Source organism: Malurus melanocephalus, unplaced genomic scaffold (genome assembly GCF_030028575.1).
Source record: "Malurus melanocephalus ecotype Western Australia unplaced genomic scaffold, MMel_1.1 scaffold_788, whole genome shotgun sequence".
NCBI classification, from domain to species: domain Eukaryota; kingdom Metazoa; phylum Chordata; class Aves; order Passeriformes; family Maluridae; genus Malurus; species Malurus melanocephalus.
This window is the reverse complement of record NW_026624020.1, coordinates 101432-117398: the sequence shown is the minus strand read 5'-3', so window position 1 is coordinate 117398 and position 15967 is coordinate 101432. Positions and strand designations below refer to the sequence as shown.

At 42.4% G+C, this 15967-nt stretch overlaps 1 protein-coding gene across 4 annotated transcripts in view; it reads left to right on the top strand.

Moving 5' to 3' along the window:
- The first annotated feature begins 6 nt into the window (after window positions 1-6).
- The window catches only part of TBL1XR1 (TBL1X/Y related 1), a 102633-nt gene continuing 86672 nt past the window's right edge, over window positions 7-15967 (top strand). For 3 of the 4 annotated variants that reach the window (XM_057385105.1, XM_057385104.1, XM_057385107.1), the window contains exon 1: window positions 7-185. The gene's annotated coding sequence lies outside the window, so the exon portion shown is untranslated. Of the gene's footprint in view, window positions 186-1139; window positions 1186-15967 lie in introns of those variants that run through there. The other variant, XM_057385108.1, reaches the window with a different exon arrangement.

Here is a 15967-nt window from a genome sequence, read left to right as displayed (position 1 = left end):
ATATATATATATATATATATATATTATCGATAACTCTACGCGTGTACACACACACACTCACACACGCAGGGATGTGCGCGTATATACACGCGGCGGTATAAAACACACGGGAGGAGGAGAGACAATCCAGGGTGAATTCCTCGTGCCTCCATTCCCTGGGAAAGGGGGGAGCAGCCGCTCGCAAGGTAAGAAGCGGGGGGCTCGGAGCCCCGGGGGCGGGCAGGGGCCGGGGATGGGGGTTGGGGGCGGCCGCCCTGTTTGTGTCGGTGGAGGCGGGAGGGGGATGGGACCAGAACGCCTCTGTGACCCCCCCCTTTTTTATTAATATGTGTATGTATGCATATGTGTGCACACATATATATATACACACATACATATTCACCCCTTCCCCTCCCCCACCCCGCGCCGCTGGCTTCCCCTCCCCCACCCGCCTTCGTTTTTTTTAATTAAAAAAAAAATTAAAAGGTTTAATGGAGCGGGGGATGGTGGGGACACCGGCCTCGGCAGCGAATGGCACACGGGAGCCATGGCGAGAGGCCTATTTTTAGCCCGATTTGTGTGGAAGAGCGGCTTCCCCTCCCCCCCTTCCCGCATATTTACTTATGGGGGGGGAGGGGAAGGGGGGAAGGGCCGGGTCGGGATGGGGGAGGGGAGGCCCTGCCCCTCCCCCACTGCTCCGAGTTCTCCCCCATCCCTGTCCGGGGATACACCCCCACTCCCCCGGGCCATTCTCCACATTTCCCCCCCAGAGCCAAGTTATTGATCAGTTCCCCTGCGAACTTCAGGGCGGAACATGCAATACCCCGCGGTGGCAGGGAGCGGGCCCGCTTCAAAAATAAGCTTTTATTTTCCCATTCCACAGTGTCTCTCTTTCCCAGGGCTTATCCCTGTCCGAAACCCTGGTGTAAATTGTGTGTTGCATCAATTAGCCGGGCTCGCACGGTGGATGCAGTGTGTACTTGTTTTCTTGGTGGAGGATTTAAGTCCTGAAATATGTGGCTTGTTATTGTTGTGGCCTCGACAGGGTTAAAATTTATCGTGTTGTTCCAGGTGAATCTAATCTTTCATCACCGAATTTCCTTTTAAGGCAGCTTGACAGAATAAAAGTCTCTCCCTCGCTTGTCTTTATCCCCAGAACAGCAAAACTTTGTGCTTATGGCAGGGGCTGGTTGCTGCAGATGACACGTGAGTCTGAGGAAAGTTTGGTTTGTAGGTCGCTGTGTAGGAAAGTGAAGTTTGCTGGTGAAGTTTTTACTACTCTCCAGTGTGCTCAACTTCCTCGTTTTCCTGTCTGTGTAAATCAAATTCCTAACTGATTTATGGGGGAGGGGATCACAAAACATATTCCTTCCTGATTGTTAAGGCATGGGAGGCATGATCAGGAGAAACAAGTCTTTGTTGTGTAAAAAAAAAGAGTGTTGTGGGCTCGTCTGAYTCGCTTTGCTGTCCTGTGGTACTAAAATAAATGTCTGAGCACGTTGTRTGCATTAACAAGGTTCTTTGCTGTTGGTGGTTCTCTCCCCTTTGCGTGTTGTGAGTTGTGCTCCTTTGGCAGYGAGGGCACCATTTGCAAAATTGGTGTTTGGGGTTTGGTCGTACCTGAGTTTTTTGGCAGTTTTGTGCCCTCATCATGCTCYGAGTAACCCGAAAGCTGGTCTGTGTGAGGCTTTGGGGCCTTCCTTTGGGCATGTGTGTTAGAGAGCTTTTTTCTATACATTCCAGCTGAGGACTGAACCTGCAAGCTCCTGTATGTGTCCTTAAATTTAAGCAAGTGGATAYGAGTTTGTGGATGAGCTGTGAAGGTTTTTTTTCCCTAATCCATTGAAAAAAAGGGGCTGGTGCTTAGGGCGCCGGTGGTGCCCTGTAATCAATCGCAACAAACTTTCTATGGTTTTCTCTAGAGTTTGGGTTTTTTTTTTTTTCCCTTTGCTTTTGGTTAAGGTCTAATGGRATGGTAACATTTTGTATTATTTACCTAAGGTCACCTGAGCCGGTACACTGTTGCTGTATTGAGTTTTCTTGGGGAAGTTGGATTTTTCTCCATGGGAACTGTGTCTTCTGGTACTGTCTTGGGAGCGTGGTGGCCTGCCTCCCAAACTTATTGGGAACACCTGGAGAACACTTAGCTCTCACTCCTCGAGGAAAGGAGAAGGAAATGTAATTTAAATGTATGAAAGGAGCTGRGATTTGGCTTTTGGCCTTTGTAGTTTATTTTTAAGACTGTGCAAGAGTTTATGATTTTTGTTTGTTTGAATGTGCACAGCCATAAAGCGTGTGTGTAGCATAAAGAACGCAATAATTACAGGGGATTCTGTTGCTTAAGCTTTTTTCCCCCTTCAAACAGGTAGTTAAGGTTTTCTTTTCCTGTGAGTTTCTTTTTTAATATGAATACTTCTTTCAGTTTTACTCTATATATGGTAATTATTGATGTTTGTGTAATGCTTTGAAGTTGCAAAGCAGGGTATGAGTGCTAAGTACCCAACAGCAATACTTCATAGTCATTTTCCCATCATGAAAGATGTTGAATGCTGAAAAGTGCTACAGCCCTAAGCATAAAGAGGCTCTGGATGGATTAGGGAAAAYGGCCAAAATTGCTGATAATGTTGTTTTCAGATAATAGTTTTAAGTTAGGAAGAACAGATATGAATAATGTAAAGCAAACTGAGTTAATTTTACCTAACATGATTTTTGGTTTGGGAATTCAATTCAACATGGACTTCACATTTGAGTCAGAACGTGTTTGCTGTTACAAGTTTTGTAGTGGCAGTAAAGACCCACATCCTACAAGGATGTAATCATGCAGAAGTCAGGAAGTCCTGTAAAACACACAACTTTGTGAACATCAGTGGTCTCGTTCGGCTGAATAAGCTCTGCAGCTGTCTGTGARGTTGCTCCCAGAAGTTGGGTGTGTTTTGTATTAGTGGTGGGCAGTAGGATGTCAATCTCTCCTTACACTGGTGCTATTTTGGCATCAKAGCACTGTTAAATGTTTTGGGAAGGCTGAGGTAGTTGTGACACCGTTTTGTCACTAATTCCTCTGCTCATTGGGAGTCCCAGGTGACAGTCACCCCCCCAATTTCTGCTTGCTTTGCCTGTCTCTTCCGTCCCCCCGGTCCCACAGCTGCTGAGGATCGTGGTGCCTGTGTGAATTCTGACACCTTGCTGGTGAGGACACTGCTGGCAAGCAGAGGAGAGACAGGCACAAACCTCGTGTCAGCTCTAGCCCCTTGCCAGCCTGGTTGGGGTGGTGGTGAAGTGGTCTGCTCTCTGCTTTGSAGTGGAAGGCAAGGACAGGGTGTGCTGCAGGTCAGTGTTGTGTTGATAGAACAATATTATGACACTGAAATGTATCGTACCCAAGCATGACTCATTCACAATCCAATTTACATTGTTTAAATTGAGTGGTGTGATATTGGTCTGTGTGCTGGCCATCCTCACCATGTGTGTGTTTGCACATGCATGCACCCAGAGTTCAGGGTGTAATAATGCCTGTGTTTAATGCCCTAAACATCAGCTCATGCAAGTAGCTGCAGGTTGGGAGAGAAGTGAAAGTGTGTGTGTGTGTGTGCACACTCTGTAATTATGCATGTTTGGTTCCTGCAAAAACTAACTGCTCTGAGAATATACTCATTGCATGCTCATTTTTAAATACAAATTTAAGTGTTTGTGTTAGGTGAAGAAGTGTCAGTAGCTTCCCATTAGGAGCTATGATTGACAGCTCCCCTCTGTTTTTGAGTTGCATTGCTGCATTAATGTAAAAGCTTCAAATTAACAGGTGATGAAGAAACCATTTCTGYGTTCCTGCTATTGATTTAGCTACCCCTGTCCAAAATGTGCTTGTTTTTTTAAGTGCTGAAGTACRAAGTTAGATGGTCTTAATTTCTGTAACGTAACTTAATGACAAGAGTAACTTTAGTAGAAAAAGGTTCATCCACTGATCCCGAGCAGASTAGATGGAGACCGCTTTATTCATCTCATAATTGGTTTCCTCYGAGATAAAGTGTGACAATGAAATGAGGAATAAGGAATATCTTTTGATATGAAATTGTAGGGGAATATATTGGCTTTCTTTTAATTTTGCAAAATTGAATTAGCTAACTGGAGGTAAGAAGCAGTGAAAATGAGGCAGTATAGCTGTCACTTTGGGATAGTTGATTGCATGAATGAAAAGGTTTGGAAGTCTGGTCTGGAAATCACTGCCAGTTTGTGTGAAAACTGGGGAGAACTTCCTAGGGTTCTGTCTTGTGGTATCTAATCCAAGATGAGAAAGCCTTTTCCTTCCTTCTCATGATGAAAACAAGGCTGAACTTGTTTATACAAAATGCCCTAGAGCTTTACWGGCTTGTTTGAGCTCAAGTTAAAAGTTCCTTTGGTTCTGAAGGATCTACAGAACCGTAACTCAGCTTACAGTCTGAAGCCTTGGTCTTCAATACTTTACCACTTTGTGTTCTGTGATATCCTTTAGAATTGCCTTTTTAGATTGATAAGGAGTCTTAAAAATAATTCTTCCTTGATAAGAAGTAAGTGGGCATTCCAAGAGKTTGGAACTGGAGGTTGTGTAACTGAAATTGAAAATGCACCCCCTGGTCAGGTGTGTAGGATTTTGCTGGCTTGACTAGTCAAGGAGTAAAATTGGTGGTGTTGGAGCTCACCCTTGCTCACCTGCTTCTTGAATGGGCTGATTGCAGGGAAGACTTTTGAGCACATTTCCTTACCTGTAAAAATAGTAATCAAAAGGCCTGGTGAATTGGTGCAGCTTTCTGAAGAACATACAGAAAGAATCTCTGAAGCGATAAAGGGAAGCATTATGGAAGTGGCCAGTGCGTGTCACATCCTTCAAAGAGTCTCCTTTTACTTTGAATGTAATTGTGTGTGGCCTAACTCAGTGCTACATGGAGATACTGAGGTCATTGGGAATGTGYTGGCTGCAATGCCAGAAGCAACATCCCTAGGTATGCTATCAGCCCAAYACGTCATTTTTTGAGGATGAGTAATGCAGCAGATTGGGTGTCAGCCTGGCTGTGTGGTTCAGTGCCTGCCTGTGACCCTTCCTGTTCTCTGTGTATCCCACTTGTCTCCAGTGTGGTGGCAGTGGGGATCTGGCCCCTGAATTTGTGCTGTAGTTCTGCTTGGTGCAAGCATGACTCCTCTTAAGAAAAGTGTAAGCTGGCATCTGCATCTGTAAAGTAAGATATTAATAGTCTTATTTTCAAAGATGCTGAGTCTCCTCAGTTGCATGTGAAGTTGGCAGTCTCTGTGTGTGCTTAGCATTTCTAAAAATCAACTCTTGTGTGTGGTTTGCCGGCTTCTGCAAACTCCCGGGAGGGTGTAGTTTCTGTTCCTGGGAGCAGTATTAGTAAAAGGCTATGTTGTGTGCTCTGACTTGTGTTTATTGTTGTAATTCTGAAGTCTCCATGTTGCAAAGGAGCAATCTTGCTTACTGGTAATGTCTAGCAGTAAAAAATCAGAATCATCCAGAGGAAACACTTGTGTGGGTTTTTTTGTTTTATGATCTGAGGCTCAGTTCCATCTCTGTTCAATGTCAGTGTGTTACAGACAYGCTCCCWACAACCGTGTGCCATATGCAGACAYKCTGGGTGTCATTTTGGATCCCTGGAGGCTTGTTACTGGGAATTTTAGCTGGTGGGGTGTGAGTTGTAGACCTTCCCTTCCCCTTCAGCAGGGCAATAGTTTTGCCAGCCTGGCAGAACAGGCGAGCAGCTGTCCCTCCAGTAATGCTGGTGCTCCCTTTAACCCGTTGTGGGTTTGGAGAATTATTCAGTCGCTTCTCTGGCTGCATGCAGAGCTCCCTTTTACACCACTGACATCAGGGCAATGGTAGATTTTATGAATTGGGACTGTGGAAGTGGAAACTTTGCTCTGTGCATGGCTACGTGCCTGTTGRTGGCAACCAGAGAACTACAGARAAGATCCCTKTGCAGCCTATTCCTGGAGCATTTCTCCAAGGTTAAGAGTTAAGGGTCAAATATTTACTGTTTGTGAAAATGTAGTGCTAAATACTGTCCCCAGTGCCAAAACCACAGAAATCGTCAAGGTCTAGAGCCCTAAATAGAACTGGTCCTAAAAGTTGCATCCATTTGATATTAACAATGTTAAAAGTTCAGGCTCTTCACATGGGTGACCTATCRCCAGCAAACTGAGTAGGGAATTATGGATGGCGAGCACATGTGAGGTGGATTTCGGCCCCCTGATGGTTCCCTAAAAGTACCAGGCAAAGAGGAGACAGTTTGATTTCCTGGAATAAGTTGCCCAGGCTGGCTGAGGAGTGGAATAACAAGTTTCATAGTTCTTTAGTGGTTTTTGGACAGACTGATTCATGCTCGAGTGTCAGYATGACTTCTGCAAATACATTTTTGCTTTGTAAAAATAGTAGTAAAAAGATGTAGTTATTTTTATTTTTTTTATTGATACTGGTCTAACTTATGATCCTCTTGGACAAATGAGCGTTTTTGCCATTAATTCCAGCAGCTGAGAGAGGATCTTACCTTAAAATACCGATTGATCTTAACAGAGAAGAGTGAGTCTGACCCTCCCCCCCTGCTTCCTGGTCTCTCTAGCTCACAGTAAGCATGAGAACTTTTCCTCTTTTAGGTTATGTCTAAATTTGTGGGGAAAAATAGTTTTGATATTGCATAGACCTATGGGGGAAATAACAAGAGATCTGGGTCAAAAAAGTAGGACGTTCAAGATTTAGAAGCTGTTGAAGTGTATTTATTTGTCCTATATTAGGTTAAAGGAAGTATTGGTGCTCTCAGTTTGGCAACGTGTCCTTCAGTCTGCAGTGTGCTGTTAAGGGAAGACAACTGTTAAACAATGAATCACCACTAATTTTTGTATGGATGTCCACATTCTTCTCTAGTGCCAAAATTTTTGCTTGGATATCAACAYAAGCACACGTTCCTAAATGCAGACTCATGGACATAAATTTTAATTAGGAAGTGCTTTGTAAAAATACGATTTTTTTTTTGCCATGATGTTTGTGAATCTGTAATGTATTTACTTTGGGGTTACATTTGTTCAGATTTAGTAATTTTAATGTAGTTATAAAGCAAAGTTAGCACGAATGTGGATGGAAGAAAATGAAGGACAATGTTGTCAATCTGTGTTGTCATCTATTAATGCTGACATCAGATAAATTCCACTAGAAGCATACCTTGTGTAGCTGTTTCCCATTGCTRGTGCAACAAACCTGGAGTTTATAGAAATGGGCTCTGTACTGGCTGAACAATGAATGTTTTGCTGATGCAGACATGGTACCTGATTTTCCACTTTATTTTGAATGCACAGCTAAATTTCACAATCTGGTGTCTTGTTTAGACTGTAAGTATCTAGCATTGTGGAAGATGAAAAATGTCAGCAATATGAARCTTCAATATGTTGAATTGTGATAAAATGTGAACACAAATACAATGAAACAGCCTACTAAGCAGTTTGGGTGAGCTTGATCTGATAGCAGGAACGGATATCTAAATGTAGCTGATTAATAGAAACCAACTTATTTTTCTTTTTTTTTTTTTTTTTTTTTTTTTTTTTTTTTTTTTTTTTTTTTTTTTTTTTTTTTTTTTTTTTACAGCTTTTGCCATTTTAGTAAATATTTGTCAGAGTTGTTTGAGTTGTAAGAAAAATGCTTTGTATTTCTGTGAATGTCTTCCAGGGCAGATTGTGAATGGCCTTTGATTACGTGAGGAATATCAATGTGTTTATCTTGCTGTGGCAAAGTTCACGCTCGTTGGTCCTTCTACTGTCTACACGTGCAAGGTTATTTTGATATGGATTAGTTATTCCTGGTTCATCAAGGTCCTTTGTAAGATTCTTTCTTACAGTACATGTAACACAYATTAAATACATTAGCAATTAAGTTTTGAGAGTCCCTTCTATTAAAACAAAAATCCCCCTTGACTATTGGATCATCCTGTTGAGGTGCCTGGGCGCCAGAGCTCTCTCAGATGTATTATTTTCTGGTAAAATAGATGGGCATTGCTTTTGTCTTAAAAAATGAACCCTCTCRCTGTGAGGTTCTGTGGGCTGGTTGTGCAAGCGCCAAACTCCATTTTCCCATCAGCCTCCTCTTGTCCCAGTGCCTGGAACACAGCTGGGATCCCATGTTAGTGAGATACTTACTGCTTTTATGTGCTGGGGCACAAAGCTGGACTTTGGAGATCCTGGGTGTATGGACAAAAACGCTAGTGAGAATTTAAAAAAAAATACACGAAAGATAAAGGGATGGAAACTTTCRGAGTGGTAGCCAGGGAAAACACTCTCAATGTGTTTTGACTCGCTCTTTGACGCTATGGATGACTTCATACGCGAGGCTCGGAGGGTATGTGAAACGCAGTGTCAGACTCCGGCTAAGAGAGCRTCCCTTACGTAGGCTGAGATTCTCTGTTGTGCCAGCAGCAAGGCTTGTGTATGTTGGACACTGCTGCASAGCTCCAGAAAGCTCCATTGATGGYGTTGGAAAATGTGAAAATTAATTTGCCTGCTTAATGTGCCTCCCACTTTCCCAGCTGTGGCCTATAACTACCTGCTTGCGGAACGGAGTGTTTTCAAGGTGAAACGAAAGAAATGCTCAGGTTTTAAAAACACATTCAGAGATCAGGTTAGTCAGATTTCATTTGTGTTAATGTTCCTGWAAATGGTGAAAGTTTGAAACTGCAGTGTACTTCCTTGCGCCTGTCGCTGCCTACTAGTATTTGTTAATCTGGTGCTGTTGGACTACTGCTGTTCTGTGTAATTAAAATAACCCCCCTAGCCTCCCCCTGTGTGATGAAAAGACAAGTGGTGCAAGATTGTATTGCTTATTTTTTTGCCTAAATTAACCCCTTCCAAGGGTCAGGGTGGCTCTGGCTTCTCAGCTTGGYTCTGCTTCCTTGTCCGTGCTGTAGCGGGAAAGTCGCAAATCAGTGTGGTGTACTGGAGCCTTTTGTGTCCATCCTGATAGTTTGCATCATTTTATCCTTACCTCTTCCTAAGGCTTTATTTGATTTTTCTAATCATTCCCTGCCTGTTTTTTTTTTTTTGGTTTTTTTTCCTGGGCTTTCTCTCTCCTTTTCATTGTTTTGGACTTTTTTTTGCATTCTCCCCATCTGTTCTTTTGTCGGTCCGTTAAATCAAATTGGTGCCTTTTTGTTTCTGTTCTCTGGATTTTCTCTGCTTTCTTCCCCTTTCTCCTAATGTTAGTCAAGCTTGTATGTAGGACTCGGTCCTGGGTAGCCCTCTTGAAGCAGAGGGGTTGAATGGGTCTGGATGATGTAGCCTGAGTCAGTGGCAGAGCAAAACCTGCTGGGCTGCTGGGGAAGTCTCATTTCCCTGCGTGTGCCACTGGCAGAGAGCAGGAGGTGAGCAAGGGGCCTGCCTGCGGCACATGGGTGGCTGGGATGGGCACGCAGGGCAGGAAATGCAGAGGACAAATTTTGGCAGTGCTTTTATTTGATAAAAATAATCTTGGCTCTAGGCATAAAACATTGATCCAACTCTTGATGAAGTCAGAGGGAGGATTTGGAGGGAGTTGGTGTGAGCATTTAGTACAGACAAAAAGCTGAGGAAGTTGGAGTGGAAACCTTGGYGCGAGGTGGGGTTGGCTTTGGGCTTTTTAAAATAAGGGGTTTTCTGCAAGAAGTTTTTATTGACACTGTGACTTAAAATTAGCAAAAACAAAGTCAGTCATCGTGAAATCAGTGGCAGCCTTATCTTATTGTTTTTATTGTGGGTAGTGTTGACAAGTCACATGCCCCATTGTTCTGGGTGAACAAACACGGCTTTGAGGCTGCGAGCTGGGACGTGCGCACAGGCGCCTTTGTCCTGTGTGGAATTGCGACTTCAGAGTTGAAAGATTTGTCTTTAAAGAGAGTTCACATCTAGAAACTGCATGATAAAAATACTCTTTTGCTTGATATCTAAGCACCATTTTTATTTGGTGTCTCCTTGTCCGGAACCTAAGAAAATAAATGCAAGTGACTTAATGGACCATAAACTCTCTCCTACCTTTCTACCCAGAAAAACCTGTGGATAGCAGGCYTGTGTTTTGGCTCTGAAGTGGATGTGCTTGAGACAGACAGAATGCAAGATGTGCTTTTGAGAAAGTCAGTAAAAGATTTTTGCTTTAAAGTCTTCCAGGTGTAAGTCCCATACCACAAAGCTGTTGACACTTGGGACGATAATAGTGAACCTCATCTCTGCTGAAGTCAGAGTTTTGTGGATCACCTCCACATTATTTATGCTGTTTATAAATCCCTGTAATCGGGATATGTGTAGTGTAACTAAGATGGATGCAGTAGAGACTGGCTGCAGGAGCAGACTTGGCACGTGTAGGCTGTGGATGTAGTCATCCAGCCGTATCTGGGGGAGAATTCCATTGAAATTGCTGTGAGTTTTGCTTAAGGAAGAGCAGAGAGATTAGTCTTCCCTGCCTACAGTGATTTTTATTATGTTGTTGTTTTTAGTACATCTTAACAATGCCAGAGTAGCTCATTGTCTGGTCCAGTATTTTTAATTTGTAGAATAAGTGTGGTTGTGTGGGATTTTTTTATTTGTTTGTTTTGTTTTGTTTGTTTTTTATCAGCTTGTAGTCTTGCTTTTTCCTCTTTGGAAACTGGTGCTTGCAGTGTGTTTTATACCTCTACAGGACTGTTCACGAAAATGATCTTGAATTATCAGAGCTCCCCAGTAGGTATTACCAAGATGCTTTCATATCTAACTGCACAAAAGGTGGTAGAAACTTTCAAGCTGGTAGAAATTCTCGTAGCAATCTTGACTGCGTGTCGACAGTGTCAGCTGTGTGTCCATCTGCTCTCTGGTATTAGAAAACATCCTCAGTTTGGGTGGCTTGCAGGAAATCTATAAAACACTGCTTTAATTTCAATGCAGAATGAAATGGCAAACTTTTGGYATCCTAATGCGGGTGTAATACAGCAGTGGAATATATTCTGTGGGTTACTGCTCAAGGTTTTCAGACGTTTTTGTTGAGCATGAGTCAAGTTTGTTTACATGGTCCTTTCATAGGGACTGCTTGATGGAGGAATTATGGAATTACTTTCTGGTTATAAATTCTCTCTGTATGTTTCCATAGGCCTGTCTAGCTCTGTGTGACACCCACCCAGAGACACATCTCCACCCCCCATCCCTACAATTTCGCTTTTCTGAGTTGCCATAATATACGTGGATGTAACAGATAACTGTGTTTATTTTATTTTTCGTTTACATACTGAAGATTTTCTGTCCACATAATGATTAGGACAGAAAGCTGGTGTCAGGATTATCTGTTATTTCTGCCACTGTGTGACCTTAGCAAATGGATTAACAAATTTGCCCATGCACCAGTGATTTAATACTTAACAGGAGCTTTTTCAGACCAGTTCAGTGCCCTGAGATCTTCTGGTGAAAGGCTGTGTCGCAGTAAAGTCGCTTTTGTTCTCTGCTTACTTGGATTTTTAAGCAATCTTCCATTTTTACTTACAGGTTTTTGCATGTGTCTTTTAGTTTTTTTTCGTGTTGGACTAAACGTAGTCCTTCACACTGGAAATATTTCCTACTAGTGCCAGGACATGTTGAAATCAGGCTACTTGGTTCATAAAGTTAGGCATGTTTGTGTCCTTAGTATTGAGGAAATGCAACCTTATGTGAAGTTTTAAGATTGCCTGCACTTTTCCTGGACCCTTGCAGCGTTTTGGGAGTGAGGAAAGGCTGAACTTTCTTGGCGGGACGACTTCAGGAATGGGTTTTGGAGAACAGCTACACAAGCAGCCACTTGTCCCAGCRGTAGAGGTGACAGAGAGTGGTGGAACCCTCAAGCTGACCTTSTCCTTGATGGAGCACTGGCACAGAAGTTTCTGTCCTCTAGTGTGGTATATTGAGTCCTCTGCTGTGTTGGTACGGGTTTATCGGTCCTAAAAACATCGTCTCTGGAAGGACGTGTTAAACCCAACAGCTGTTTTGTGGCAGGAGGGGATTCAAATCCAGGTAGTTTTGCTGCACCAGTTTACAGCCTGACTCCAAAACACTGCTGTTGTTACCATGCCACTGAACCATGGCTGAACCATGGGAGCAAACATGTCTAGGTTAGGTGAGGGTGGGCTGTGAACTTCTTATCTCAGCTTTGCTATCAGACAGAACCTTCAGAGTGCAGTGGGCTGGCTGATGCCTCAGCCAGTCTGTGCATACAGACTTGTCCCTGCTGCTTCACTCCAGCCATACAGAAAATAGACATAAATCTTTGTCATGTGCTTGCAATTTCATTTGGCTGAGTCTTCCTTTATAACTTCCTAAATGATTTTTGTTTATAAGTTTAACTATAAACTGATTTACAAGCTTTTATGAAAATCTTTTTTTATGCCTTTTACTGGGAGCCAGTGGTGTTTCCCTGGTCTGAGGACATTGATTTCTGGTGAATGTTTTCCCTGTCGGTTTAGGTGTCTCCGAAAGCACATCCTGGTTCTGGCTGTCACAGCTGTGCTTGTGACAGTGATGAACAGACATTTGCTGTTAAATTATCTTATTTTATATGTTGTTTGGACATTTTTCATCTGCTGAAAAAAATGAGATTTTAGGGAGTGTTTTAATTCTGGGGAGTCTCTTCAGTTTGGGAGTAGTACTTAAATTTGTATACATTTGGGTTTTGCTTTTATAAACCATACCTCCGTATGGTGACTTTTCTTTTTTTCGCTATATCACACTTTGAAAAGTATCCTCTGGTTAATTTGAAAAGAAAGTCCTGCTAACGCTTTAGTAAATCCTTAAACTTTGCAAAAATGTATTTGCACACAATGGCAGCATGACTGGAAGTTAAAAGTGGGAATTTACAGTACGCTCACATGTTTTTTGGAATGACTCCAGAAAGTCTCATTCCTGTTTAGTGTAATATATGTCCATGTATCAGCTGATACAGCTGTTGATGTAGTCAAGCCCTAATTRTTTWWAAAAAAATACCACTTTTGAGCATGATTCTTGGGTATATTTAAAAGAGCTGAGTGAAGCCCTTTCTTGGTTGAACCATTTTCTTGTGATCTGAGACAGTTTACATGTTCTTCCTGAGAAATAYATTATTGCTCCATTGAAGTCAATTCAGGTTCTCTGGAAGTAATCCAACCTTCAGGAAARAAAAATATTAGTGTGCATGTTGAGGGAAAGGGTTTCCTTTTATTTCGGAATTTGCTTGTCATGTGTAGCAAATAAGCCATTTTSAGATGCATTAAGGCTCTGTGAAACTAATTTTCAGCACTGACAGTTTTCTAGTCCTGGGTTAAGCAGAAAGATTTAAATTTAATGTTTCCAATTTTGTTTTGTTTTAAATAGGAAGGGATGTGTATATTTGCTCAGTTATAATTTGAGTGCCCTGCATGTTCCAGGAGAACAGAAAAATGAACTATTTGATGAAGATGATGGGGTTTTTTTAGCCAATCATTTGTTTCAGTGTCTGAAATGTTTTGTTGCCAGTTTAAATGTTGGAATTTATGRAAGTGGCCTTTGCTTGGAACCTCAAATATTTGCAATGTGTAGTTTATTTGGTTTATGAWGTTTTGTGCCATTTGAACACTGGTTTTTGTTTTAGCTATGAGTTTTGGCAGAGCAGATCATAGCATATGTAGTCAGTCATAAACAAMCTAGAGATCACTAATGTTTTAGTCCTGTGGCTGTATAAAAGCGCGTAAAGTTAAATTAAAACTGTYTGTCTGACTGTGCTTCTCGGACCTGTGCTTCACTGAGACCTTCAAGACCTCATGTTAAAATTCTGTGCCTTCTGTCATTAAAGCAGTGGCTCTCTAAGTTTTTGCACCTTTAATCTTTCAATCAAGGAGGGGTTTTCAGGTTTCCAGGCTTGGTTTGCGGTTAGAGACCAGCGCTGAGCTTACAGACCTGTTTGAGCTGGGCGCCTGTTCTCCAAAGCTATGGGAGCTTCAGTGATTTCTGCAGGATTTAATGTGCTTCCCGGGGGAGGGCAGGGATTTGGCAGGAGCCTGCCCTTCGGTAGCTGTGTGCTCTCCAAAGTTACGCAAGCTGGGTCATTTAGCAAGCAGCCGGATTGTGAAGTGTGCAGGCAGGCTGCACAAGGGTGGAGGTGAGGTGCAGCCGAGAGCACCCCAAGATCAAGGGCTCTCCTCTCTGAGCTGCCTGGGGTATGTGCTGGGGTGTCCAGGCTGGGTCAGGTTCTCACCCCAAGAGAAGGACACAGGGACGACAGTCGGGATGGCCTCTGGACAGGATCAGCAGGAGGAGAGCTTGGAGCCTTGCCCTGAACGCTGGGGTTAAATTGGTTGTGCTTGAGCAGCCTTTTCCAGGAAGCTGCCACCCTCCCTGGGACCTGCCCTTCGCTCTGTCCTCACATTTGGCCACCAAACCCATGGCATTCTTCCTACACCTGTTCACAGCACTTCTTTCAGTGTTGCTTCTGAACCAAATGCYCTCTTTGCCTTCCTGTCATTGCATTCATAGAGCTGCAGTTTAGAAATTATTTTTTTTTTTACTATTTGCACATATCTCAGTGTATTTTCCTAAATAGTTTATTTAGGCTTTTGATATCTTAATGACTCCAAACCTCAGCTAGTTTTATTTGGAACTATTTCTTTCTCAGGCAGAAATCAGACCCGAAATTTTTTTTTCCCCTAAAGTTTGTGAAGAAAAATCTCTCTGGTAGCATTTATGAGTTGTTGAGATCAGCTCTGAATTTCCAGATAATATAATTTTCTTTTTTAAAAGAGYTCCCCTCCCCCCTCCCTGGCAAGCCCTAAAGTATTCTTTGTGTGAATGTACTATATGATCTCTAATTATATGATCGCATACCATTCCACAAATAGTGCAATACAATAGCATAGAATTATTTCTAGGATCTGRTAGAGGTCTATTCACTAGACTACCTTAAACCCTGAGCTTGCARGTTGTTTTGTGTAAATCGACTCCTTCACCTCCCAGAAGCCCTKTTTACTGTAGCTGTGCCTTAAGCCCAGGTTCAAAGCTTGTTATGGAATCAGGGTTTGGGATGTCAGCCTTGAAAGTTGCCATTTAACTGCTCTTACACAGCACATGCATATTAAGTAGSATAGCAGAATAACAGTGAAATTGCTCACCTAGGTCTGCAGATGAATTACCATAATTAACTGCTTCTTCCCATGAATTGCACCTAACGAGGGCTGTGCTGTTGGCTGAAAATAAATTGCATAATGCATTGCTGTTGACTAAATTATTTACATACCTCAGAGAGGAGATGGTATAAAAAGGCTGCAGARCAAGTACTGGACCATTATGAAAAAGAAATGGGGGAAGGGAATCACAGCTAGAACATGGTGTAGCCTGCCTTCTCCTAGGTCACCGAGGAGCTCTGTGTCCTGTTTGCAATACAGTGTGTGCCTCCATGGTTACATATTTATCACATTGCATTGCATAATGTATGTGTGGAGAAAGCACAGTTAGATCTGTGCACACAGCCTTGGGCCTGCTCTTAAAAAGAGTGTGGCTGTGTGGTTATAAATTGCTAAAAATGACTTTTTTTTCACCCCCGGTGTAACTGGTCTCAAAATATCTGAAGTCAAAACAGAATGTAGGTTTTTAAAAAATCAATTATAAACCAAACTGGACATTTTTTTTAAATGCTTGCTGTTCTGTGTTTAGCTGTGAAGTGTCCTTTGTGTGCCTGTTGTGAGGTGTTYGAGGATTAAGCTATATCCATGGTGTGTTTTTCTTTACTTCTTATTTAGCCAAGAACTATTTTCAAACAACTGTATTTGGATCTGCTATCCTATTGTTGTTTTGTGGAATGCTGTGCAGCCCTATTTATTGATATTTATTAGAAAAGATGGCTCTACTACATAGAGATTACTCACRCTAATTACCAGAGGAGTCAGACAATAAATATATGTGTGAGCTGCTTCATGCACAAACACTGGTAACACCAAAATAACTGCAACAACTGACCGTGGGCTCAGTCAGAGAGATGGTGTTTTGTGTTAGAATTTTC